Raw genomic sequence first — 12,969 nt, 5'->3', positions numbered from 1 at the left:
ACATTAGCCTTCTCATTATCTTTCTGTCTACTATGCATGCTGGACACCACGTCTATCTCTACGGGTCCACTGCATCCTTCTTCTCAGAGCACATTATCAATATTTCTTCACATTTAACCAATTAAACATATATAACTTTTCTCATATAAACATTATCACCATTTCCTTTGGTCAAGACATTATTGCTACTCATCTTAAACAATATTACTATCGAAGTGTGACAAATGAACATCCCCTTTAAGAGAGGACCAAGTCTTTCTGAGGTAGTTCGTCTTTTCAGACTACCAGTCCATGCTCAGCAAAGGTTCCAGTGCGGTATCTTCGCAAAGAGTCCTTCTTTAAGTATTACCAGCAGGGAGCTCCTTTAAGAAGGTGCAAACTATTTACAAGCAGTTTGTATCATGCACTGTTCATGATTCAGCAGTTTTTATAACATTGTGGAACAAAAAGCAAAAATGAAAGTGAAAGCAAAAATAAAAAGCAATAGGGATCCCGGGTAAACAAAGGGATCCCTTTAAGAGTTAACCCAGGACGGGTTTTAGCAGCAAAACAGCAAGGAAATAAACAGTTAACTATTTACAGTTTCAGGTTTCCGAGGCTTAGTTTGACGGCTTCCAGGGCTGCACCTGGCACTTAACCCTTCTCGGCCTGGGAAAAGTGAGGTCCAGGGTTACACCCAGTGCTGGACAAACGCCGTTAATCCGTCTTTCATGTATGGTTAAATCATGCGCAGCGATGGAGGTCTGCGCAGCTTGAGTAGGGGCATTTGTTGCAGCAGAGGTAGAGGCTGCTGCAAGATCAGTCACTGGAACGGGGTCAGCAGCTGTGGCACTAGCAGTCGCGGGAGGGGTGTCAGTTGTCAGGGCAGGGTCGTCCTTCATACCTGCTTCAGATGCGGTTCCTCCGGTGCTGGTCTGCTCTGCCTCCGCTGGGGTCTGGAACGCTGGCTGCAGGGCCTCGCGCTGCGGCGTTGTCATCTCTGCTTGCAGTGTCCCGCTTTCCGGCTTCAAAGCGCTGGAACTTCTTCCCTGCTCCGGACCAGATGAGGCTGCCGACGGATGTCTGGTGAGGCTCCTGATGATGGCCTTCTTCCACCCGGCCTCAGTGCTCAGCTGCGTCCGCCGGGGTCGGTCGCTGAGCTCGTCCACTCCGGCCTGCAGGAATTCAGCATCAGCGGTGGAGGCCTGGTTGCGGTGCCCCTCCGGGTGGCTGGGGGAGTCCTCTGCTCCGACCCCACGCTCCGGCTCCGGGCGGCTCGCCATGGCGTCCTCCATGTCGCTCACTTCTTCTTCCTGGTCCTTTTCCCGCTCTCTCCTTCGTGGGCGGTTTCGTTTTCTCTGTCTCTGCCCACCATTGAGGATCAGGAGGCGGATCTCGGCTGCTGACGGACACGTCCTCAAGGGGCCGAGATATTTAGACTGGGCGGCCATTGTCTTTCGCGCTCTTCAGCTTGTTCACGCCCACTTCCACGCCCTTCTTCTTCTCCTGCGCTCTCCTTAGCGCTGTAATGGCGGCGGTTTTGGCGCGAACTTTTGGCGGCAAGTGACACAGCACAGTCTTTGCAATAAAGTACAGTCCAAGCACAATAAATCACAGTTCCAAGGCACACATGACCTGATTCCTCAGGCTTAAGTAGATCCTGTTCGTGACGCCAAGTTTGGACCGCCCCCACACCACCGCAGGGCCGAGGGGTACCCGGAGCCGGGCCTCTGGGTCTCTGCTCTGGGGTTGTCACGGTGGCTAGACCCGGTCCGTGGCCCTGTCTGTCAGTGGGGGACGTCCAGTGCAATCAGTGGTGTTGTAACGGTGCAGTTGTGGGGTGCAGGTCGCGGTAAATAACGAGGACACCAGGTTGCAGTCTCTTTACCTCTTTACTGGAGATCTCTGAGTCCTCAGTCCAGAATACGGTTCACCAGGCTGCGCAAGTCCGGCCGGTCCAATGGCACCTCCAGAGTTCACTTCACAGGTGGAAATCGGTGCCTTCCTTCTTAACGCTATGTGTTGTAGTCCTTCCCTGCTGTGCTTACGGAAAGTACCCCACAACCGTTGTGTCTGTTTCTTAAGTTCCCTCACAACTCGATTAAATGATGTTCTTCTAATCTTCCGTCCCTTCCTGATGTTACAGTTAGAACGGCACCCGTTTGTCGGATAGGCCTGGAGTTCTTCCGGGACCCTAGAGACGCCCCTCTCCCGCAATTGCCTCCCAAGACTTCATAGGTGATATGTGTTAGACAGCCCGCCTTAAACTGACTGTCCTGCCGCTGTTTAGAGTATTGCTTGAAGCTGAATGTTATAATACTCCCTAGGCGTTCCGGCCACCGGTAGTGCGCCTCAGTAGGGTGTTGCTCCGGTCTTACAGCACGACCCCTACTGGAATTCTCCTATTGCTTGATCTCGTTTCTCACTCAGCACAATCTATCTCGCTTCTAGTCCTTTCTTGGGTCCCGCCGCTTCCCGGAGCTGGCGCGGACCCGTTACGTTCTTTTCAATGCCAAGCCTCTGTCAGGATCCCACCCCTGACAGAGACCCTACTGTCTCTTCCTCCACAACACCCTCTGCCACTAGGTGTTGCTTCGTCCAATCCAGTCAGCTTTCTGATCTAACTTCCTGCCTGACCCCCAGTTTACCCACTATGGTGGGGAGTGGCCTAATGAATAGAACCCTTAGCTCCCCCCGGAGGCCCGGCTGTGAAATGTATTGGTGTCTGTGATACCTGATCAGATGAACTCCTTCAGTGCCATCGGACGCACCATGGCTCCCCATAGTGGCGGAGCCACAGTACTGCAACGACCAGGACTCTGGGGCGCTGCATATATATCGAACTAGTATTGGTGAGCATATTTTTAGAAATTTTTCACTTAATGTGAAAATTTATTTTCACTGAATATAGATTTCGAAAGTGAAATTATTACTCCAGGAAGAGAAAGTAGCAAATTGATGTGATAATAAATATTAAAAAGTTGCTTATTTAGATGTCTACTATTGATGTATGAGATAAAATTAAAATAATGGTAACTCTTTAAACGTCCTAATCCTTTTCTTCACTTTGACCATAGCCACTTAAATTTTGTGTTTGACCGCTGTACCTAATAGGTTAAGATATAGCGACAAGAGCTGTTCCCGACCACTACCGGTAGAGGCTGGAATACCACAGCTGGCACCCACCATGCATGGACCAGGCTCCAGATTACTGGGGCCTATTAAACATGGCAGGTCAAACACTCGCCCATTGGATAATTGGATCAGAAATAATTGTTGTCGGCAGCACATCTCCCCTTGTAGGCAGGGAACGTGCTGCCGCCAACTTGCAAATTGTATGGGGACTCGCCAATTGTATTAACAGTTGTTTTTCTCCATAAGGTTTGCACCGGCCTGTATAAAAATGCCCATAAAGTATGAACCTGTTATGTTGTTGATCAGCGCTCGTTCAGGCAGAACATTTGTGGGTGTTAATGTGCCTTAATGCTCTTGACACTACGGTGAAGTAAACAGTGGTAATTGTATGTGTGCGCACACATGTATGTATGTGTTTCTATGTGTCCTTCATTACAAACACGGAGAACAGTCTGTTCTTGGCATTTCAGGAATTAAAAAGGGAGGGGGGACAAGAGTTTGGAGCGAGTCCCTTAGGGGAAACAAGAAACATTGGATATGGAGGAATGTCAGCTACGTTGTGGAGAATATCTACAGCATGAAATAATTAGAAGCCTGTACACTTTCCAGGAGGTCTGAGCTGAATGTAGGCACCATGAGGAATTTACGCTCTAGTTTGTAACTATGGCCTGATACAACGGTCCCATAAATGATTTTATATTCTGTAATTTCCCCCCAAAAAGAGGTAATATGGTCTCAGTATGGTCCAAGTATCAGAGCAGACCATCTCCTCTGGAGAAGTAGGCCTCATTGACCACCCCTTCAGTAGCTTTATAGAATCACCTTCAAACACTGCTTAGTATAAATCACATTGGGGCACACACATCAAAATGTCTGAAATTAGTATTATCGGTACAGTTTAGGTAAAAGGGGTTATCTGGTATAGAAGCCCCTTTTGTGAACAGTCTGTCAGGGCATTCTGACTTAATTAAGATTGTCCTTCATTCAGGACCTAACTCAATTAGCCGTAGTGTCTACAAAGAAAGTCTCTATCTCCGGAGGACCATAGGACATCCATCCATTACACAGACAGGACACTTATTTCATTAGACACAATGTAATGCTTCATGTGCCCTGTGGTGATTCTGCAGGGAAATTAATTACTTTCCCCCAAGATTAATGACTGGCGTGCTCTCAGTGTACTTTTGGGCATCTTTTAGCTGCCTTTGTGCCTTTTGTCATCTGTTTGTTTGAGAGATTTGATAAACTGACTTGATAAATTCATTATGTGGACCATTTATTATATCAAAATTACTGCAACGGCTTTAATTGTAGTGTCGTATGCAGCAACAGACCAAATTTGGGCCAAATTGTCCAGCAAAGAGGAAAGTTTTGGGCTAAATAGAAGTTTCTTTAACTTTTTTGAAGCTTTGTCCACTGCCAAAATTGAACGGGGCATGAAAAGTTACTTGGGACTAAAATATTGGCAGTTCATATACACTGACTTGAAGCTCTGATAAACAGCTGTTTGCATTGACAGGAGGTGCTAATTATCAGCCTAATGGCAACTTGTTCTAAAGGAGAACTATCCCGGTGGTAAGTATGTAGTATTCCAGTTGATGCCAGCACTCTCCATGTGAATTTGAGCTTCTAGTTAGTGCGGTTTTGTTAATTTGCAATGAATGTGACTTTAAATTACCCATCTTTAGAGATTTATATGTTGGTAAGCATGGAGTATGCTAGTAAAGTTGACTTGGTAGGGGCGCAGTCAGATGACCATACAAATTGGACTGAGAACTGACCACAATGCATGGACTGGACAGCTGGTCTCCTGACCTGAGCATTGTCACGCTCATGTTGGGAGACCTGCCGGCCAGTCCGTACATTGTGGTCCGATCTCAGTCCGATTTATACTGTCGCCTCACTGCGCCCTTAATTGTACCAATAAACAGGATCCTGCTCACTTAAATTCCAATCTGTGTGACTTATGTTCATTGGCTGTAGAGTAACCGTGTAATATCACGTTATGTTTGACTGTACTAATGTACTCCTGTGCGTAGATCTGGGACTTTCGTAAAGAGAAACCATCATATTAATTTTCATTCCATAAATCAATAGTGCACATGAAAATAAGCAACTTTGTAATATATTTTATCAGAGGAATCTGTTTCCTTCTTCTCCTAAACTTCACAAATCTCGCGAGACATTGGCACTATCTTCAATGGAGCATGGTGACTGCCACTGCCACTGCGCAGGCGCCAGATTTGAGCCCCGCAGTGTGAATATATCATAACACACTGTGGGGTGGGATCTGGGGCCTCCTCTACACGAAGGCGCCGGTGACATCACGACAAAGAGAGAAGGTGGCGCCCGGAGGCAAGACGGGATGATGGACGGCTGCGAGGCGGTTGAGTCAGGGGGAGAAAACATACCTCCCTGACTCAATAGAGGTATGGCGGGAAATTTATAAAAGTCATTATTTCAGCGTTCCTAGGGATAATAAACATAAGAGCCACCTTCACAGAATGCAGCCTTAGTGCTGCTGAAGGTGGCTCTTTTACTTTAATAGGCCCTGGGGGGGGGGTGACAGGCTACCTTTAAGGTTGAAGGAAGACTTTAAGTCCATATAGTTCAACCCACAGCCTAACCTAACATGCCCTAACATGTTGATCCAGAGGAAGGCAATAAAAAACCCTTGTGGCAAACACTAAGCTTCACATTGGGGACAACAATTCCTTCCCGACTCCGCATGCGGCGATCAGACTAGTTCCCTGGATCAACACCCTATCAAGGAATCTAGTGTATATAACCTGTAACATTATACTTTTCAAGAAAGGCATCCAGTTCCTTCTTAAATTTTAGTAATGATTCACTCATTACAACATCATACGGCAGAGAGTTCCATAGTCTCACTGCTCTTACAGTAAAGAATCCGCGTCTGTTATTATGCTTAAATCTTCTTTCCTCCAGACGTAGAGGATGCCCCCTTGTCCCTGTCTCAGGTCTACGACTAAAAACGTCATTAGAAAGGTCTTTGTACTGTCCTCACATATATTTATACATTGTAATAAGGTCACCCCTTGGCCTTCGATTTTCCAAACTAAATAGCCCCAAGTGTAATAACCTATCTTGGTATTGCAGACCCCCCAGTCCTCTAATAACCTTGGTCGCTCTTCTCTGCACCCGCTCTAGTTCAGCTATGTCTTTCTTATACACCGGAGACCAGAACTGTGCACAGTATTCTAAGTGTGGTCGCACTAGTGACTTGTATAGAGGTAGAATTATGTTCTCCTCATGAGCATCTATGCCTCTTTTAATGCATCCCATTATTTTATTTGCCTTTGTAGCAGCTGCCTGACACTGGCCACTAAATGTGAGTTTGTCGTCCACCCATATACCCAGGTCTTTTTCAGTGACAGTTTTGTCCACTATTTTTCAATTAAGCACATAGTTATACATCTTATTTATTCTGTCCAAGTGTATGACCTTACATTTATCCCCATTAAAGCCCATTTGCCATTTATCAGCCCAAGCTTCTAGTTTATATAATCCTCCTGTAACACAGTTCATTAGTTTAGAACATAGTGAAAAAAGAGCTTATTTCTTGTCATTAACTATTTTAGCAACTTTTTAAGCAAAAAGGTGCATTTTTTAAAAAATAGACGGAGAAGGAACTAGAGTAGAGTTGCGTCACATTTTGAAACTTTTTAAAAAATTGCAAATGATGAATCAGGTAAAAACATCTCCCTTCCACAAAATAAGAAAAAACAAACAAGAGAACACATATAAATAGACTTGAAAAACTAGCAGGTAGAATAATGAATTGGGTGCAAGAAAAATATAAAGGTGCAAAACGGACAATAAACAAGCCCAGAGGCAATGATAAATCGGGGGACCTATTTTTCAAAACTTTTATCAAAACTCAGCTCTGTTGGTAGCTTTACATCATAGGCACAAAAATGGACAAGCTTTCCCTCTTGTCTTCTTTTACCCAAATAGATGTGGATGGTTACGCTATTTTCTTACAAATTCGAAATGTTAATTATAAAAAAGAAGGAAATCTAAAATACAGTACATATTGCATACCACATTCCTTATCAATCAGGACAGCAATGTACAACATTCTTTTGAGAAGTATTTCAGTATGCAGTATCGACTTAATGACTTCCTGTGTCACGGCTGTTGACAACAGTGGAAAACTCTATCCGAGCCATTTATCGTCTTTTCAAATTATTTTTAGCTTTAGTTTACATTTTGCTCTAGAAATAGCAATAAGGAAATTTTCCAAAAATACAGTTTTATGGAGACTGAATTTCAACATTTTTTTTTGCATACAAAGTATATACTAGCTCTAGGTCCATTTCAATAGAGTGGATTACTTGAAGGTAAAGTCCAAAAAATGAAAAGGTTTTTTTAAAAATAAAAAACAAAAAAAAACCCACAGTTAAGAATAAAAAAATAATTATAAAAGAAGTCAATTTTTTGTCAGTGTCTTTAGTGTATTGAATTAAAAAACATAGACATTTGTGATAAGCTATATATGTTTTCTAACTAACTGCTTCTAAGTAGTAACCTGATTTCCTAATCAAGGAATTTTAAAAGTTTCATCTTTGGGAGCATGCTGCTTTCCTGCCAGCTTCCTGATTGCTGGGGGCTCATGAAGATTGACATAGCATTTTGTATTTAGCCGAAAAAGATCTAGTTTTGTCTCATTTGACCAGACCACCATCTTCCACATGCCATATAGGGGACACAGTTAGCATGTGAAAAAAGGTGCTCTGATCAGATGAGGCCAAAATGCAAAAGATCTTTTTCGGCTAAATGCAAAACATCATGAGCTGCGAAAAACTAACACTGCACATCACCCACAAAACACTGTCCCCACCGCCAAACATGGTGGTGGCAGCATAATGCTGTGGGGATGCTTTTCTTCAGCAGGGGCAGGGAAGCTGGTCATAGACTGGGGCACAGGTTCACGTTCCAGGAGGACAATGCCACTAAACATACTGCCAGAGCTACAATAGAGTGGTTTAGATCAAAGTATATTCATATGTGAATGGCTCAGTCACATTCCAAACCTAAATCTGAATCTATGGAAAGACTTGAGAATTGTTGTTCACAGACGTTTCAATACAATCTCCCTGAGCTAGAGCTACTGTAGTTTGTAAAGAAGAATGGGCAAAAATGTCACCTCTTGATATACAAATCTGTAAGAAAACACAGTAGTGATACTAAGATAATAAATATTGAAAGAATAAAAATAAAATGAAGTATACACTATAATTAATGGATCACCACCTGTGCAACAGTTTAAGTGGGGGACCACTAAAGAAAGGAAACCAAAGCTCCCAGCATATAGACCCGAACCAATGAGAACATGACAGGGAATATTGGTAATATTAAATTATTTTATTTATTTATTCATTAGTAGCAATAGTGACAAACATTTTAAAGGAATAGTGTTTAAAAATAAAAATAAAATACATATATAAATAATTTGTGCACAGTTAAAACCGCAAAATCATAAGGCAAGCCAAATCCTCATCATATACCACAAATGGCAATTTATCCCATATGCACACTAGATTTAAAAAGTATATATATAAAAAGGACAAAAATCAGTGTGTGCCAGTGATAAAAATATCACAAAAATCTCCAAAAAGGTAAAAAATCAATCTCAAAGTATCATGGTGACAATGTGAGAAAAATAAAGTGCTATGTGCAACAAGTTAATTACCACCAAAGAACATCTAGTGCAAAGGAAACAGCCAGAAGGCCAGATAATTAAAAAGTGCTATGTGCCAATGCAATGGGAATGCCAATTACTTACTATAGTAGATCGGGTGAATGATCCCGGGCTGCCGGCGGCTAAATAATGTGCACCCCGACGCGCGTTTCAGACCCACAGTCCTTCGTCCGTATTTTTTCAAGGCACTGTATGGCAGAGAAAACAGGGATTTTATCAAAACTGCTCCAAGCAGCCCTGTAAGTAACACATCCCTGAAATCAGGCTCTCAGGCTGCTCTCAGATTCCATAACCAAAACCTGCTAACAGATTCCGATTAAAAGGTTTTTTTTTCCACGAGCGGCAAAGGCAATTATTTCCTCATTTGGATCAGATAGGTAAAATAGTGGCACTTGCCCTAAAATAAAAAATAGAGTAGAAAAAATACTTAACACAATATTATGTATGATTAAAAAATTACATATATGTATATTTTTTTAACAACTCTAATGCTAAGCTGCATGTTGCCTATCTCGGACTGTGTGGTATATGTACGTGGATATCTTTCATCCGTACAGCACCTTTAGCTTCTATTGCCTTACCTCGTATGGACTCCATATCCCCCTTTCTCTAACAGCAGTGTGGACATGTGCAAGGCTTCCCATTTTCACAGGCACCTCAATGTTAGCAAACAAAGAGAGGAAAACCACTTAAAAGTTCACGCCGCCTCCATCTCTAACAACGGATGGGAAGAAGCAATGACAACCAAACTCTGGGCCACCCTCAAGTGAAATGTCTGAACGCGCATCTGTAGCTTTGTCCCTTATTTGCATTGCTATCAAGCCTTTTTTATATACAGTGAAGGAAATAAGTATTTGATCCCTTGCTGATTTTGTAAGTTTGCCCACTGACAAACACATGAACAGTCTATAATTTCAAGGGTAGGTTAATTTTAACATTGAGAGATAGAATATCAAAAATAAAATCCAGAAAATCACATTGTATAAATTACATACATTTATTTGCATTTTGCAGTGAGAAATAAGTTTTTGATCCCTCTGGCAAACAAGACTTAATACTTTGTGGCAAAACCCTTGTTGGCAAGCACAACAGTCAGATGATTTTTGTAGTTGATGATGAGGTTTGCTCACATGTCAGGAGGAATTTTGGTCCACTCCTCTTTGCAAATCATCTTTAAATCATTAAGATTTTGAGGCTGTCGCTTGGCAACTCGGAGCCTCAACTCCCTCCATAAGTTTTCTATGGGATTAAGGTCTGGAGACCGGCTAGGCCACTTCATGACCTTAATGTGCTTCTTTTTGAGCCACTCCTTTGTTGCCTTGGCTGTTTTTTGGGGTCATTGTCTTGCTGGAAGACCCAGTCACAACCGATTTTTAATGTCCTGGCGGAGGGAAGGTGGTTGTCACTCAGGATTTTACGGTACATGGCTCCATTCATTCTCCCATTGATGAGGTGAAGTAGTCCTGTGCCCCTAGCAGAGAAACACCCCAAAATATAATGTTTCCACCTCCATGCTTGACAGTGGGGATGGTGTTCTTTGAGTCATAGGCAGCATCTCTCTTCCTCCATTCATTGGCAAACTTCAGGTGGGTCTGCACATGTGCCTTCTTGAACTGAGGAACCTTGGGGGCACTGCAGGATTTTAAACATTTATGGCGCAATGGTTTTCTTGGTGACTGTGGTCCCAGCTGCCTTGAGATCATTAATAAGATCCCCTGTGTAGTTTTAGGCTGATCTCTCACCTTCCTTGTGATTAAGGATACCCCAGAAGGTGAGATTTTGCATGGTGCCCCAGATCGATGTCGATTGACAGTCATTTTGTATTTCTTCCATTTTCTTACTATTGCGCCAACAGTTGTCTCCTTCTTACTCAGCATTTTACTTATGGTTTTGTAGCCCATTCCAGCTTTGTGCACGTCTATGTTCTTGTCCCTGACATCCTTATAAAGCTCTTTGGTGTTGCCCATGTTGTAGAGGTTAGAGTCTGACTGATTGAGTCTGTGGACAGGAGATTTTTTATAAAGGTGACTATGTAAGACATCTGTCTTTAATGCAGGTAACGAGTTGATTAGGAGTGTCTATCTGGTCTGTAGGAGCCAGAACTCTTAATGGTTGGTAGGGGATCAAATACTTATTTCTCACTGCAAAATGCAAATAAATTTATATAATTTATACAATGTTATTTTGTAGATTTTATTTTTGATATTCTATCTCTCAATGTTAAAATTAAGCTACCCTTAAAATTATAGACTGTTCACGTCTTTGTCAGTAGGCAAACTTACAAAATCAGCAAGGGATCAAATACTTATTTCCCCCACTGTATGTCTCCAGACTTTGCCGAAAAGTACATATAAAAATGACAGACCAGGAGATTTTTCTGGAGTCCTGTAACAGCAGACCTGGGCTGCACACCAGCAGGAGGATGGAAGAGGAAGAAGTTACAGTGGTTTATTTTAGTGGATTCAGAATTACCTGTGTTTCCTATGGCTAGTTCACATGTAGCCATTGTATTAGTTTGCACTGGTCACTTGAGTAGCCATGCATGCAGAATGAGTGTTTATTTGTTGGCTTTGGCTTGCTGACTATTTAGTTATTAAGAAATGCAAAGAGTGGAACTAATGAGCTGAATAGTTTCTAGTAGGCAGGAGACATAGTTCTTTAGGATAAAGCTTAGTGGCCACATCACTTATGTCATGGAAAGAATTTGGTCTGCAACATTTTAATCCCATTTCTTCTCCCAGTTGATATCTTCCTCATATAGCTCGAATTGGGGAATCTGTTAGCAATTGTCCTCTGAACTACCTGCTCATGTATTCTCCAAGCGTGCCTATGTAGCACACGTAATGTAATGCATGTGCTTGTCATAGCCGAATGAGCTCTTTGCAGTCAAAGAGATGGAGACCTTTAAAAATCCATGAACTCAAACTGAGCTTTCCATGGTCGAGCTTGATACCAGCACCCTTGCTTGGCACAGTCTAGGGGCTCCTTAGTTTTCACTTTTTAAACCCCCAGAGATCTGGACTTTGCTTCAGGGGCTCCTAGATTGTATCTGAGGAATAGTTGCTGACCGGAGGAGTGAACTTAGAGAAAATATCAAGCAAGCTGGTCAAAAGCAGAGACAAGGGCAATTCTAATCTAAATGTACAGTAAGGGATCAGAGTCCAAAAGGAAGAAACAAAGACAAAGGCGAGTCAATCAGAACAAGAGTCAAACTAGCGCATGCATTTAGGGTGCAATCAGGAGAACAGCCTGAATGTTTTTTATTTTGGGGTTAATTTAACGGTGGACCCATCCTCAGATGAATATTTCCAGAATCCGTCCTTCGCCCACTAATCTACTAAAATGTTACTGCATTCCCTCATCATCTTCCACCTAAACTTCTGGAATTTTCTCCTGTTGTCTCCAAGCTAACACTCTAACACCTCTCCAGTTCATCCTCAACTCTGCTACCAAACTAATCCATCTCTACCCACGCTACTCCTCTTCAAACTACTAACACTAACCTACAAGGCCATCCATAATCTGACTCCTCAGTATATCTCTGAACTAATCTCTCGATATCTTTCCATGCGTAATCTCCGGTCCTCCCAAGACCTCCTTCTCTCCTCCGCTCTTGTACGTTCCTCACCCAATCGCCTCTAAGACTTCTCTTGTGTACCCTCCAATCCTCCATCCTCTGGAATTCTGTGCCCCAACATGTCCGATTATTCACCACATTTGGAACTTTCAGACGGAACTTGAAAACCCATCTCTTCAAGAAAGCCTACAGCCTGCAGTGACCCCGCTGCCACCTCAACACCACCGGAGCTGCTGTAAACCACCCAACCTATTGTCTCCTTCCCAATTACCCTGTGGACTGCAGGGCCTTCTCCCCTCTGTACCAGTCTGTCATTGTTAGTTTCTTCATTGTTATTTATATTGGTACTTTGTATGTAATCTCTTTTTTCATGTATAGCACCATGGAATCAATGCTGCTCTAAAAATAAATAATAATAATAATTATTAATCTCCTCTTTCAGCGTCATCACTTATCTCTCTTGTAGTGGGCTCCTGTTGCTCAGTAAAGGTCTTTTCCTGTGGAACAAGCACTTTTTAATCATTTACTACAGATGACATTTCCATGGATTCTA

This window comes from Ranitomeya variabilis, chromosome 2 (assembly GCF_051348905.1).
Source record: "Ranitomeya variabilis isolate aRanVar5 chromosome 2, aRanVar5.hap1, whole genome shotgun sequence".
Classification (NCBI taxonomy): domain Eukaryota; kingdom Metazoa; phylum Chordata; class Amphibia; order Anura; family Dendrobatidae; genus Ranitomeya; species Ranitomeya variabilis.
This window is presented reverse-complemented; position numbering follows the sequence as displayed.